The sequence below is a fragment of the Equus caballus genome, chromosome 3, assembly GCF_041296265.1.
Source record: "Equus caballus isolate H_3958 breed thoroughbred chromosome 3, TB-T2T, whole genome shotgun sequence".
NCBI lineage: Eukaryota > Metazoa > Chordata > Mammalia > Perissodactyla > Equidae > Equus > Equus caballus.
Window position 1 is genome coordinate 125325131 of NC_091686.1, and position 13664 is coordinate 125338794.

The window sequence follows — 13664 nt, forward strand, 5'->3', positions numbered from 1 at the left end:
TCTGGGCCCGCTCACCAGGGAAGGCCAGCACCTACAGTGGCGCCTGGCACATGGTGGGGTTCGGAGAGCTGCTGAGCAAATGCACTCTGCCAGTATCGCCACATCTGTGAGCGAGCCTGGAGGAAAGACAGACCCGCCAGGGCTCTGCTCACGGCCAAATGCCAAGGACTGGTCACAACCTTGTCAAGATAAACAGAACCATATCACAAACGCTCCTGCTGGGATACTGAAACCAGGTCAAGACTATAAGAGAAAAGGAAACTTTAAGTGTATTTCTATACGGCTGTATATCTCCATGAAAGCTCTAAAAATAAGTAATAATAATGATGAAATAGCATAACATGCTTTGACTTTAGATTCTCAAAAGGGTTCAGGACTCACAAGGCAGTGAGGATCCCTGCACTACCTCCTCCGCTGACTGGGCCCTGATGCCCCCAGCAACCCACTCCTGCCTGCTCTGGCCCATGGGCTGGGCTTCATCTCCCAGCTACCCACCCCCAGGTCACACTGGTCTTAGCTCCAGGGAGGGCCATGGGGTGCTCCCTGCTCACTGCCCAGCTACGTAGAGCGCAGTGCTCAGAGGCCCTCCTGCCTCGTCCTCACCTCCCCACCTCTGCTCAGGGTCTCACCCCAACCCAGGGACACCACAGCCCACTGTCTAGCTCAGTTGCTGACCATGTGGCCCTACACCCAGAGCCATTCCTCCTCCATCATCGGGTGTCCGAGGAGCACACAATGTGATGTTAGTACTTGTTGACTGAGCAAAGAAACACCCACTCACTGATATGGCAAAGACCGATGGCCGTCTCCATGGTTGAGCTGATTCCCAATTTTCATTTCCTAAATTACGTATTTGTACAAATATTTGGGTGTAACTTAGAGACCTGAGACACAGTCACCATGGTGGGACCCCAGGCACTTCTCGCGCAGCATCATGGTCCACATCAGTGACATCTACCACAACCAGACCGCTCGCAGGCAAAGTCCACATGGCCCAGAGCATGCCAACACTCACTTCCAGTCTCATCTCAGCAGCTGCCCACCTCCACGTGTACATTCGTATTCCTCCAGCTCAACATGCCCTGAACCCAAAACGAGACTCCAACTATCCACACTCCACTTGGATGGCCAGGCATTTCCACAGCTCCAAGTTTAATCTGAGCTTCCCACCCACACTGGCTCTTTCCTCACCTCAGTGACCAGCAGCCCAAGTGCCTGGTGTCATCCCTGCTTCTCGCTCACCGCTCACCCATCTATACACAGTCGGGTCGACTATACCCCTCCCACCTACACCCCTCTACTGTGCTGGCCAAGCAGCACCACTCGCTCCCACCACACCGGGCCCTGCTTACCTGCAACGGGGCTCCCGCCACACCGGGCCCCGCTTACCCGCAACAGGGCTCCCGCCACACCGGGCCCCGCTTACCCGCAATGGGGCTCCCGCCACACCGGGCCCTGCTTACCTGCAATGGGGCTCCTGCTACACTGGGCCCCACTTACCTCTAACACAGCTCCCAGGGATCCCGTGAAAACACGAGCCTGAGCAGATGGCTCCGTGGTGCAACATCCTCCGAAGGCTCGGGGAAAGCCAAAGTATTCCAGTGGCCCAGGAGGCCCCAAGCCATCTCCCTCGCTCCATTACGGGCACGGCGGACAACCTGCTAGTTCTAGAACATCTTAGGTGCACTTCTGCCTGTGGCTCTTCAACTTACTGTACTTTTGGCTGGAACATTCTCTCTTAGAAGGCCACATGGCTCCTCCCTCACCTCCATCAAGCTTTTTCTCAAATGTCGCCTCCTCAGCCTTCAGAGACCACCTTGTTTAAAATTATGTGCACACATATGCACGCATGCACACATGTACACACATACACACACACCAGGACTAAAAGCCATCACCCTGGGACTTATCATTTACTTACGATTTTGTTACCACCCATCTCCCTACACTACAGTGTCAGCCATATGACTGGCAGTATTAAAAATTCAATGGAAGGGCCATATGATAAAGTTGAGAAAATCTTCCTAAAGAGTAGAAAAACACAGGAAATATGAGAGAAAAGATCTGACAGCCAACTAACAGGTGCTTCAGAAAAAACAGAAAACAGAGAAGGAGCTTTCAAGTATACTTTACTATTTCATTTCTTGCCTGGTACAAGGTGCTCGTTGTATCAATCTCTATGCTCGTTTGTGGGCAATATTTCATTTTTTGGAAAAAAATAATTCGAGTATTTCCCCAGCTGGAAGAATCATCAGACTGGAAGGGCCCCAGTGCCGAGCACAGTGAGTGAAAATGACCCACATTTGACCATGGATCGGAATCTCCAGACACCAAGGGTACAAGAGAGGACCCTAAGGGTTCTGGGGCAGGAGACCCCACAACAGAGTGGGGACCCGGGGCACCAGACCTTTCATCAGAAACACTGGACTCTACAAGTCAAAGGAGCAATTCTTTCAAAGCTCTGAGGAAAAATGACTTGAACGTAGAATTCTATATCCAGCCAAACTATAACCAAGTATGAACAGAAGCCACAGCATCTCCAGGTCTCAGGAAGTGTGCCCACTTCACAAATGCCTCCAGCGCACCTTTGTGTGCCAGCAAGTGTGCTCACATGTTACCAGAGGTTGTCACGTGCCCATGGAGCTCCCGTTCCCACTGGTGATGAAGGACAAACTCATCAGCAAAGACTGACGAATGCATTGAAGAAAGCAGATCAAGAAGAGGACGAGTTGGGGCCGGCCCGGTGGTGCAGCGGTTAAGTGGACACGTTCCACTTCTGCAGCCTGGGGTTCGCTGGTTCGGATCCCAGGTGCCGACACGGCACCGCTCATCAAGCCATGCTGTGGTGGGCGTCCCGCATATAAAGTAGAGGAAGATGAGCATGGATGTTAGCTCAGGGCCAGTCTTCCTCAGCAAAAAGAGGAGGATTGGCAGCAGTTAGCTCAGGGCTAATCTTCCTCAAAAAAAAAAAAAAGAAGAGGACGAGTGGAGGGGCTTCTGACAGTGACCAGGGAAAGCCGGTTCCAACAGCTGTCTGGACTGTGACCTAGAGGGGGAGGTGGCCCAGCAGAGGGAGGGGCAGGAGCAGCAGGCACCCAACAGATGGGGAGAGGGAGCCAGTAAGCCCAGCACGACCACTGTGCAGCCGGCCAGCCCGGAGAACGAGGCAACCAGATGAGACAGGGGGACGAGGATGGAGGGCCCAGGAGAGCACGGGGTTCAGACTTGACCCTTGGGAATTCACAACAGGAGACAGTATGGTCAGGCAATGTATGGAAAAGAGAAGGCAAGATTCAAACTCAGCTGTATAAGAGATTCTATTCACAGCATCACATCGGCTGTCAACGCAGGTTCAGCCTTGGAGAAGCATGAAGCACCTGCAGTGAAGGGGGCTGTTGGACCCCAAGTTCTACCAGAAGGGGGCCAGCTAATGAAGCTGCTCGGCCAGAGACACACGCCCCCATTCATGAAAAAGGCAGACTCAAGGTGGAACCAACAGCCCAGAGGGCAAAGCTGACAGCCAGTGTGTCACCCCGAGCTTGACACCCCCTCCAAGACGTGGCTGGGGAATCCCCTAATGCAGGTGAACTGCACTGACCCAGGCCTGTTACCTCCCCTGCCCCTTGTGAACCAGAACAGCTACACCTGCTGTCCTTCATCTGTCTTGCAGCCCTGGGGTGCTGGGAGAGCAACCAGTCTCCCCAGGTTCACAGGTGCCCAGGAGCTGCAGTGAGTGGATCACACCCATCAGAGGACCCAGGGACAAAACTCAGGACTCTGAGCTGATGCTACGACGGATGAGGGTCTGGGGAGACCTGGAAGGGAGGAACAAGTGTGTTTGCATTTGCGGGGAATATAAATTTTGGGAGGCCAGAGGGCAGACTATGGTAGGCAGAATTCTGAGATGGCGCCAAGATTCTGGGCTCCACCTCTAGCCTTACTACCCTAGGTACTGGCTGCAAAGGGGTTTTTGAAGATGTAATTAAAGTCCCAAATCGGCTGATTCGGCCCTTAAAATAGGGAGAGTATCCAGTGCCTTGCCCAAATCGCATGGCCACTGAAAGCAGAGTTTTCTCCAGCTGGTGACAAGAGTAGGTCAGTGGGATGTGTCCTGCTGGCCTGGCAGAAAGCAACGTGCTATGTCAACTGCCCACAGCCCCGGGGAAAAGCAGGGCCTCCAGGAGCTGAGGGCAATCCCCAGCAAGTGGATCCTACTAACAGCCAGTGAGCTTGGAAGAAGACCTGAGACCCAGTCGAGCTGCAGCCTGGCCCACACGTTGATTTCAGCCTCTGAGGTGCTGAGTAGAGAGCCAGCCACACTGTGCCAGACTTCTGACCCGTGGAACTGTGACTAAGTGGGTGTCCTTTGAAGCCACTGAGTTTGTGGTAATTTGTTATGCAGCAACGGAAAACGAATGAAACAGTATTTAGAGAAATGGAAGTTACTAGCAGAAGAAAGGGGCAGCTTCCCAAGCCTGTAAAACAGAGTGGCCACCAACTCTGGAAACATTTTCATTAGGCAACTACTTCCCAATTCGAGGGATAAAAAACGGTTAAAAAACAAGTGGCAGAAGTTGGAGCCCCTTGGTATGTACTACATTGTGCCCCCAAAATTCATGTGTCGAAGCCCTGATGCCCATCTCTAAATATGCGGCCTTCAGATTCATGAGGCTGGAGCCCCACGACAGGATTAGTGCCCTCACAGCAGACAGCTTCCTCTCAAGGTCCGCCACGTGAGCACACAGTGAGACGGTGGCCCTTGAAGGCCAGGAAGTGGCACCTGCTTAGGAAACAAATCGACCGGCACCTTCATCTTGGATTTCAGCCTCCAGTACGGACTGTGTCGTTAAACCACCCCGTCTTGACATTTTGTTACAGCAGCCGAGCTGACTAAGACGTGCCTCTTCTGATTTCTGACGTCAGTCTTCTTCACCAGCTGCCTTTAACGCAAGGTCGGGGAAAATGAACTGTCTCTAGCCATTCCCATCTCTACGGTGAGAAACGCAGCAACTCTATGGAAAGGAAATGTTATCTGACAGCAAAAGTCATATTTCCATGAACAATTTAAAACTTTCTACCCACTAAATCTATACAGTCTGCTAAGAGCATCAAAGCTGACTCTGATAGGACTCGCGCCTGTGTGCCTGTGAGAAACGATGAAAGGGCCCAAGGCCCCCCTCCAGGCCAGACACAGAACAGAGGGGCCCGATGGATTGCCCTCTCATGGGAGAGGCTGAAACGCCAGGACAGAGCCATGCGGACCCTGGGCTCCTGTGCTGGGACTCCAGGCCTCTCCTGATGCTCTGCAGGCCCTGGCAGACTCGGCCCAGCACGCAGGCCCTGGAACCGGCACAAGAGGGCGGCAGCAGCACCAACCCGAGGAGTGCCACAATGTGATGGCAAGTCCCGGATGCCGCAGCACAAAGCAATCTCCCAAATGTAAGCCTGACCAGCCCCTCTCACACTCCCTTTAGTCTCCTGAGGATGCAGGGAACAGACAAGGTGGACGACACCATAGTAAAGAATCAGAAAAGTCCAGATGTGGCAGATGGCTGAGAAAAGTCGATGCTGTGGGGGGAAAGTGGGGAGCCTGAAATGAAAAGATACTAAGAAGGCGTGACCCGCAGTGCCATGCTGGGAACTGCTGGGTCTGTTTCAGGAGGGACATGACCTCCAGTGCCACGCCAGGAACCTGTCAGGTCTGGTTCAAGAGGGAATGACCCCCAGTGCCATGCTGGGCACCCACAAGGTCTGGTTCAGGAGGGAATGACCCCCAGTGCCACGCTGGGCACCTACCAGGTCTGGTTCAGGAGGGAGATGACCCCCGGTGCCACATCAGGCACCCACCAGTTGTTTCAGGAGGGAATGGCCCCTAGTGCCACACCAGGAACCTGCTGGGTCTGTTTCAGGAGGGAATAACCCCCAGTGCCACACCGAGCACCCACTGGGTCTGGTTCAGGAGAGATATGACCCCTAGTGCCATTCCAGGAGTCTGGTTAAGGGAAAACGCCATTCTTGGGACAACTGGGAGATCTGAAAATGGACAGGAAGTGAGCTGGCGTGTGAACCAGTGCCCACTTGTCAGGTGTGATGGGGATACTGCCGGTGCGTGCAGGCCATCCTACCCTCAGACCTGCATGCTCTGAATTACGGAGGAACGGGGCAGGCTATGTGCAGCTACTCTCAAGTGATTCAGTGACAATAAATATGTACTTAGAAAAAGAGATAAAGCAAATATGGCAACGCATAAATAACTGCTGAATTGGGAGAAGGGGATAAGGTGTTCAGTGTATAATTCCTTCAGCTTCTCCCAAATAGAAACTTGGGTAAAAAAGTAAAACGAAATCACTTGAAATAAAAAATGAGGAAGGGGTGGCCCTTCCCCTCCTCGCTGCTAGCTGCGCCTGCCCTGGCCGCGCTTCCTTGGTGGGCAGGCGGGGCGACCTGAGAGGTCCTGGGGGCTTTAAGAATCGATGAGCTGACGCGCTTTCAGAACAGGGCACGAAAAGCGTCAGGAAGACTGGCTCTTAGCTCCTCCTTGTTGAGCACCTTGGAAAGCCAGGCCCTGCAGAGAACTGGGAGATGTGGCAGCTGAGGAGACCCCACACCACCCACAAGTTAGCAGGGGCTTCAAGGAGGCCTGTGGACAGCTTTCTACTGTTTGCATATTTCCTGCTAAACATCTGGAATTTGCTGTTAACACAAAGTCTAGCAAATACTGATACATTTGCAAAAAAATCCATTTAACTTCCACCCTCTAAATTCACCTAAATATTAGAAGTTCTCTTCAAAAGAAGCAAAATCAACCTAACAATCAGCTCTTAAGGACTATATTTTCTTTCTTTTTTTTTTTTTTTAAAGATTGCCACCTGGGCTAACAACTGTTGCCAATCTTTTTTTTTTTTTTCCTGCTTTATCTCCCCAAACCCTGCCCCCCAACCCCGTACACAGTTGTATATCTTAGTTGCAGGTCCTTCTAGTTGTGGGATGTCGGAAGCCGCCTCAACGTGGCCTAACGAGTGGTGCCATGTCCGCGCCCAGGATCTGAACCCTGGGCTGCCTAAGCGGAGGGCGCGAACTTAACCACTCGGCCATGGAGCCAGCCCCCAAGGACTATATTTTCTAGCTAATTTTAGTTCTTATCAATGAACGTTCTACTTAATTCAATGGACAATTCTGAAAATGCACCAGAGCAGTGTTCACACCTTAACCCTCTCATCACATGTTAAGTGTTTATCACTGTTTTTTGTCATTTTGGCTTTCCTATAGTTCACTTCTGTAGGAGAAACACGGCAGATCAGAAAAGACGGTCTTGTTATTTTTGAAGGCCTCACTTTTTAAAATTTAATGATAAACTATCGATTTGTAGAACTGAAGAATAATAGTTCCATATTTTGAAGCACAATGAATTCTGCAGCATTTTTGCAATATCAGCAAATATCGGAAGGGTAACAAGGAACTGTCCCCAAACTTAACATAGTTCAAAAATAGTAAAAGAAAATTACATCTTCAAATTTGTTTCTGACCATTAACCAAATAAAGCTTCAAATGAAGTAACAAATCCTGCCATTTAATAAATTAGAGAGTAACAGTATAGACCAAAATAAACCTTGCTTTATAATCCAAATCAAACAACCCAAATAAATAATTCCAATCACTGGCAAAGGGCCCTGCCTCACACTAGCAGGGTAGAACCTCGGCAGGTCCAGAAACAGCAGGGCGGCAGGAGGGGACCCTCCCTCCAGTGGGGCTCCTAGGATGAGTCCCCCAGGGAGGCTCCCATGTGGGCCCCGGATGGGTGCCCTTCACAGCCCTGTGCTACAGCCTCAGCCCAGAGCGACAGAAAGAGGCACGGAACCAGAGTCCAGGCAGTCCAGGGTGGAAGCTGCAGGCCCGTGCACACAGGCTCCTGGAGCATCACTTTCTTACACAGGTCAAGTATCCAAAATGTTCTGGGATCTCACATCTTAAAAACTTGCAAGGGCCAGCCTGCTGGTGCAGTGGTTAAGTTGGCACGTTCTGCTTCTCGGCAGCCCGGGGTCCGCTGGTTCAGATCCCGGGTGCAGACATGGCACTGCTTGGCAAAAGCCATGCTATGGTAGGTGTCCCACGTATAAAGCAGAGGAAGATGGGCATGGATGTTAGCTCAGGGCCAGTCTTCCTCCACAAAAAGAGGAAGATTGGCAGTAGTTAGCTCAGGGCTAATCTTTCTCAAAAAAAAAAAAAGAAAAACTTATAAATGTCAGCTTATAACTTCTGGAGCAAAATCACTGTCAGGAATAAAATGATGCTCTGGAAACAACTCAAATCATTGCACATGAAGCTATCAAAGAATTCTACATCACTGACACACACACTTACAATTTAAGTTGCGGGAGGAGTCCTTATGGTTTGCTACAGGTGTTCTATAAGTTAATTCCTAAAAATCTTTCCTCTTTGTAATTTATCTTCCCCCATGTGTAAGCTCCAAGCTTCATACTGATTTCAGTCATTATGGTGACGTCACAGGAATCTATACAACTAAAGAGACAACTGAACTGTTGCAACCTCATATTTAACACACTTCTCTATATACAATTCCATTAATTTACTTATGGGGTACTTCCCAGGCTGTATATTAACTGAAAACTGATAAATGCCAGGCTTTAAGACGGCCCCAGTGACCCCCACTCCTTCCCAGACACACACCCTGGAGGAGTTCCAACCCCTCAAGTGTGGGCTGGGCCTCGTGACTAGGTTCTAACAGAGAATACGGCAAAACAGATGGGATGTCACTGTCAAGATGAGGTCATGGGTCTATGGCCTCTTCGTCGCTCTCCTGTTCTGTTGCTGGCTCCTCTGAGCTGCCCTATGGAGAGCCCCAGTGGAAAGGAACTGATGTCTCCAGCCAACAGCCGCATGAGTGAGCCTGGAAGCAGACCCCCCGGAGAGCCCTCAGAGGATGCCCCAGCCCCAGCTGGCACCCTGACCACGGCCATCTGAGACCCTGAGCCAGAGGACCCAAGTAGGCCACTCCCAGATTCCCGACCCACAGACACTGGGAGACAATAACCAACGTTATTTTAAGGCACTAAGTTTTGGGGTAACTTGTCAGACAGCAATACGTAAATAATACAACTACCCAGCACTATCACACTTTTAGAAGTCCAAAAATAGGAAAATAAAGATCCTAACCAAACCTGAAGGCCCAGTTTTGCAAGTCTTTTTCAAAACTTCACAAACCAAGTTTTAAAAAGAGTAAAATAGATGTACAAAAAAATCAGAAGAAGTAAGCATTGAATAACAAGGTCCCAAGCATAGTTACATTTGGCAAATAAAAGTTTCTAAACTGGACTGCTCAGGGATTCCATTCAGTTAAGATTCGGTCCTATGAAATGTTACACTGAAAATCTAAAGTGGTTTTCTCCTAAGCAACCAAGAAGTGAAGTTGTGGCACAAAATTAAATACTCAACTGACCAGTTCAAGGGCCTCTCTTGGGCATCCACATAGCTCAGAGTTTCAGATTTATACCTCATCCTGCTGCTCAGCTTATGGAAAGTTTGCAAGCCTAACGCAAGTCAATCTTTCTAAGAGTACTCCTGCCTTTCACTCATTCGCTCATGCACTCACTCATTCATTCAAGCAGTGTGTCTGCACGCTGACCTCACGCCAGGTGGCCAGTCCTGGCAGCTGAGCTGGGCAAGGCCCTGCCCTCCTGGGTCTCTTTCATTCTCTCAAACTCTCCAACGTTATCTTACTGGACACACTCTGGAGCCTCTCCCCAGGCAGAGAGCAGCACATACCACACCCTACTTTTTCATCACCCAAATTAAAGGAAAACACAACATGGGCAAGTTCTAGATGAAAGTCTGACTCAAAGGTTTCAGAGAAGCAAAGGCCCCCTCCCTTTAATCCTCTCCTTTCCTGGAGTGGAGAAGGTGCCTGATTCACTCACCTCACCTGCACCCTCGCCTGCTCCGACCTTCCTGCACTGGCCCACTGCCTCCACAGCACTTCCTACAGCCCACACTCCCGGCTTGGACTCCACCCCTCTTGGAACTTCCTGGACACTGAAAACACCTCCAGACTCAGCACGGAGGGTGCACCCACACAACCTTGAGAATGGATCTCGTTTGGTGACACCACCAGAGGGAGAGGAAGGCAGGAGTAGCTCAAGGTGCTGGACACTGACCACCTGGCCAAGGCAAGGAAAGGATAACAACTCTAGAACAGGGGCTGGGACAACAGGGTAGGGGACAACTTTCTGGGTCTGGGGAGTGGGCACAGTGCCAGGCTTGGGCATGGAGCCAGTGTGGACTAGAAGCTCCCCTGGGGGGCCGGCCCCGTGGCCGGGTGGTTAAGTTCGTGCGCTCTGCTGCAGGTGGCCCAGTGTTTCGTCAGTTCGAATCCTGGGCACGGACATGGCACTGTTCATCAAGCCATGCTGAGGCGGCATCCCACATGCCACAACTAGAAGGACCCACAACTAAGAACATACAACTATGTACCAGGAGGCTTTGAGGAGAAAAAGGAAAAAAATAAAATCTTTAAAAAAAAAAAAAAGCAGCAGCAGCTCCCCTGGAATCCCCAGAGCTGGGAGATTGGGCCCCAATTCTGCCCCACGTCTGCCCCCAGATCCCAGCCAGGTGGCATCTGCTGAAGACCAGAAGGTCTGTGGGGCTGGCCCACGGGCTCATGATGTCAGGGTGTTCAAGGGCCTCCCAGAAAGGGGAGGTTTGCACCTGTGGGGCTCAGGTGACCAGGATCCCTGATGACCCAAGGCCTTTATAGCAGGCAGGTCCAGTTGAGTGGGCTGGGTAGCTTCAGGGCACCTCTGGATACTGCCCCAGGGGCCCAACCCCCTGGAGGCCTAGCTTGGGGTCCTAGCACTTCCCACAGTCTACGCTTGGGTGCTTCTTAGTCACTTATTCAGGAGCCCCAGCCTCCCTCAGGACTTGTCTCCAAGTTCCAGCTCTTGTCAGGGTCCTGGCCTTCCCTGACAGCCTCACCTTCCTTCTTCATAGTCCTGCTCCAGCATCCCGACCCTCCTAAGTGACCTATCTGGAGCCCCAGTCATTCCCAGAGCTGTTATATGGCAGGAGCCCTCCTCGAGGCACAGTCCCAGGGTCCCACCCTCCCAGGAAGGAGGAGCTGTCTCAGGGTCCCAGAAGCGCTCACAGGACTCTTCCAGGATCTTGGTCCTCTTTGGGGCCAGTCTTGGGGTCCCAGTGTTCCCTAGTGGGTTTATCCTGGAGTCCTGACCTTTCCATGGGCCTGTCCCAGGGTCCAGACCTCCCCAGTGACCAATCCCAGGGTCTTGGCCCTACTCAGTGACCTGTCTCGGGGTTGGACCTTCCTCAGGGACCCGTCCCAGTGTCCCAGCCCTCCCTGGGTCCTGCCCAAGTCCTAGGGCCTTGCCCTCATCAGTGACCTGTCTTAGAGTCCAGCCTCCTCTGATTTCTGTCCACTCTTAGGGTCCCAGCCTTCCGTAGTGACCCGTATTGGGGTTGGACTCTCCTCGGTGACCCATCTCAGGGTCCAGTGCTTCCTGGTCCCTGTGTGGTGGGTCCTAGGGTTGGGCCCTCCCCCGGTGGCCCATCTTGGACTCTGGTCCTCCCTGGTCCCTCCCCAATGACCCGTCCTGGGGTAGGGTCCCTCCTAGTCCCTCCCCAGTGATCCGCCCCAGGGTCTGGCCCTCCCTGGGGACCCATTCCGGGGTCCAGTGGCCCGTCTCAGGGTCTGGTCTTCCCCACTGACCCGTCCTGGGGGCCAGTCTTCCCAGGTGACCCGTCCCGGGGTCCAGCCCTCCCTGACCCCTCGCCGGTGACTCCTCCTGGGGTCCAGTCTTCCCCAGTGACCCGTCCCGGGTCCAGTCCTCCTTGGTCCCTCTCTGGTGACTAGTCTCGGGGGCACGTCTTCCCCAGTGACCTGTTCCGGGGTCTGGTCCCTCTCGGTGACCCGTCTCGGGGTCCGGCCCTCCCTGGTCCCTCGCCGGTGACTCATCCCGGGGTCCAGTCTTCCCCAGTGACCCGTCCCGGGTCTGGCCCTACCTGGTCCCTTGCCGGTGACCCCATCCCGGGGTCTGGCCCTCCCCGGTGACCCGTCCTGGTGGCTTGTCCCCCCATGGGCCTGGCCCGCGCCTACGGCCTGCCGAGCGGTTCGGGGCGCAGCAGCCGGGCCGCCTGGGGCGCAGGGGCGCGGGCCAGGGTTCGGAGCCTTCCGGGCCCGGACACGGGCCGAGGCCGCGGCCTGAGGAGCGGTCGCCGCGGGCCCGGCCGGGCGGGGCGCAGACTCACTGACCTGCCGTCTCGGCTGCAGGCGAGCGGGACGCACGCGGGGTCCGCGCCGGGCGGGGGAGGGGGCGCCGCTCCCTCCGGGTCCCCCCAGGAGCAGGAGAAAAAAACCCGTCCGGAGTTTAAAACAAAGAGGCGGAAATGCCCGAGCGGAGCCGAGCGCCGAGTCGGGGGCGCCGCACTTGGAGCATGCGCGTTGCGCGACCCGGCTCCCACCCCACAGCCGGGGCGGAGGCGGAGCCTGGCGGGGGCGGGGACCAAGGGGCGGGGAGGAGGCGTGGTCAGGGGACTCAGGCGCTTCCGGGCAGGGTTTGACTAAGGGATCCGGTGAGGCGATGGGCTGGGGGGCGGGGCCTGGGCCATGGGCGTGGTCAGAGGTGTTCGTGGGGACAGGAGGAGGCGTGGTCAGGCGGAGCGTCGGCCCGGGTCTCTGCAGAGGGACCATTCTGGGCGCTTGTGACCCGCGGCGGATCGGTAAGGGGCGAGGCCTGGCGGAGGCGGGGCCTTGGCCTTTAGGGGGCGGGGCCTTTCGGGGGTGGGGCCGGGGCGTGGTCGGCAGGCGCAGCTGGGGTGGCGGCAGCCTGGCGGGGCGGGGCGTGGCCTGGCGGGGGTGGGGCCGGGGCGTGGTCGGCGGGCAGAGCTGGGCGTGGTGGCAGCCTGTCGGAGCGGGGCCTGTCGGGGGGCGGGGGCTGTCGGAGGCGGGGCAGGGGCGTGGTCGGCGGGCGCAGCTGGGGGTGGCGGCAGCCTGGCGGGGGCGGGGCCTGGGCGTGGTCGGCGGGCGCTGCTCGGTTCGTGCGGGACCCGGACTCTGCAGGCAGCTCTGGCAGAGCCTGGTTCTCGGACCAGGGATTTCCTTCTGGCGGAAGCGGTCTCGTTGTGCATTTCTATCCTTCCTGGGAACTAGCACCGAGCGCCCTCCGTGCACCAGGCGGGAGGGGGGGCCTCACGGAGGCCCTGCCTCCGGCACGTGCGGACAGTGGGCAGCCTGGCTAACCCTACAGCTCGTCCGTATGTCCACCTCCGCGCAAGCCCCGCTCTGGAGCTGTAAGCAGTGACCGTGCCGTCCACATCCTCTTGGGGTCCACACTGTGAGGAAGCAATAAGAGGAAAACGTAAACGTGGTGTCATGTGGGAGACAAGCCGGGTGAGGGAGGCAGTGGATATCCAGAATTAGTCACAATAAGGTGGATGGGCACGGAAGGGACACACAGGGAGCAAGCCCTGCAAATATCTGGAGCAGGGGTTCACAGGCAGGGTGTCCAGCCAGCGCCAGGCCCCAAAGTTGGCGGAGGGAAGGATGCTTTCCAGAGGTCAGCCTGGCCAAAGTCAGAGAGCACAGAGAAGCTGGAGATGAGGCCAGACGGGGAGGTCCCTGGCGTTCTGAGCAGAGG

At 54.6% G+C, this 13664-nt stretch overlaps 1 protein-coding gene across 6 annotated transcripts in view; it reads right to left on the minus strand.

Moving 5' to 3' along the window:
- PCGF3 (polycomb group ring finger 3) overlaps positions 1-12684 on the minus strand; it is a 67261-nt gene extending 54577 nt beyond the window's left edge. The window contains exons 1-2 of one of the 6 annotated variants that reach the window (XM_070264090.1): positions 12281-12684; positions 4808-5012 (exon numbers count right to left, since the gene is read on the minus strand). The gene's annotated coding sequence lies outside the window, so the exon portion shown is untranslated. Of the gene's footprint in view, positions 1-15; positions 1707-4807; positions 5013-12030 lie in introns of those variants that run through there. The other 5 variants (XM_023638571.2, XM_023638575.2, XM_023638572.2 and 2 more) reach the window with 5 other exon arrangements.
- Between the last annotated feature and the right edge of the window lie 980 nt (positions 12685-13664).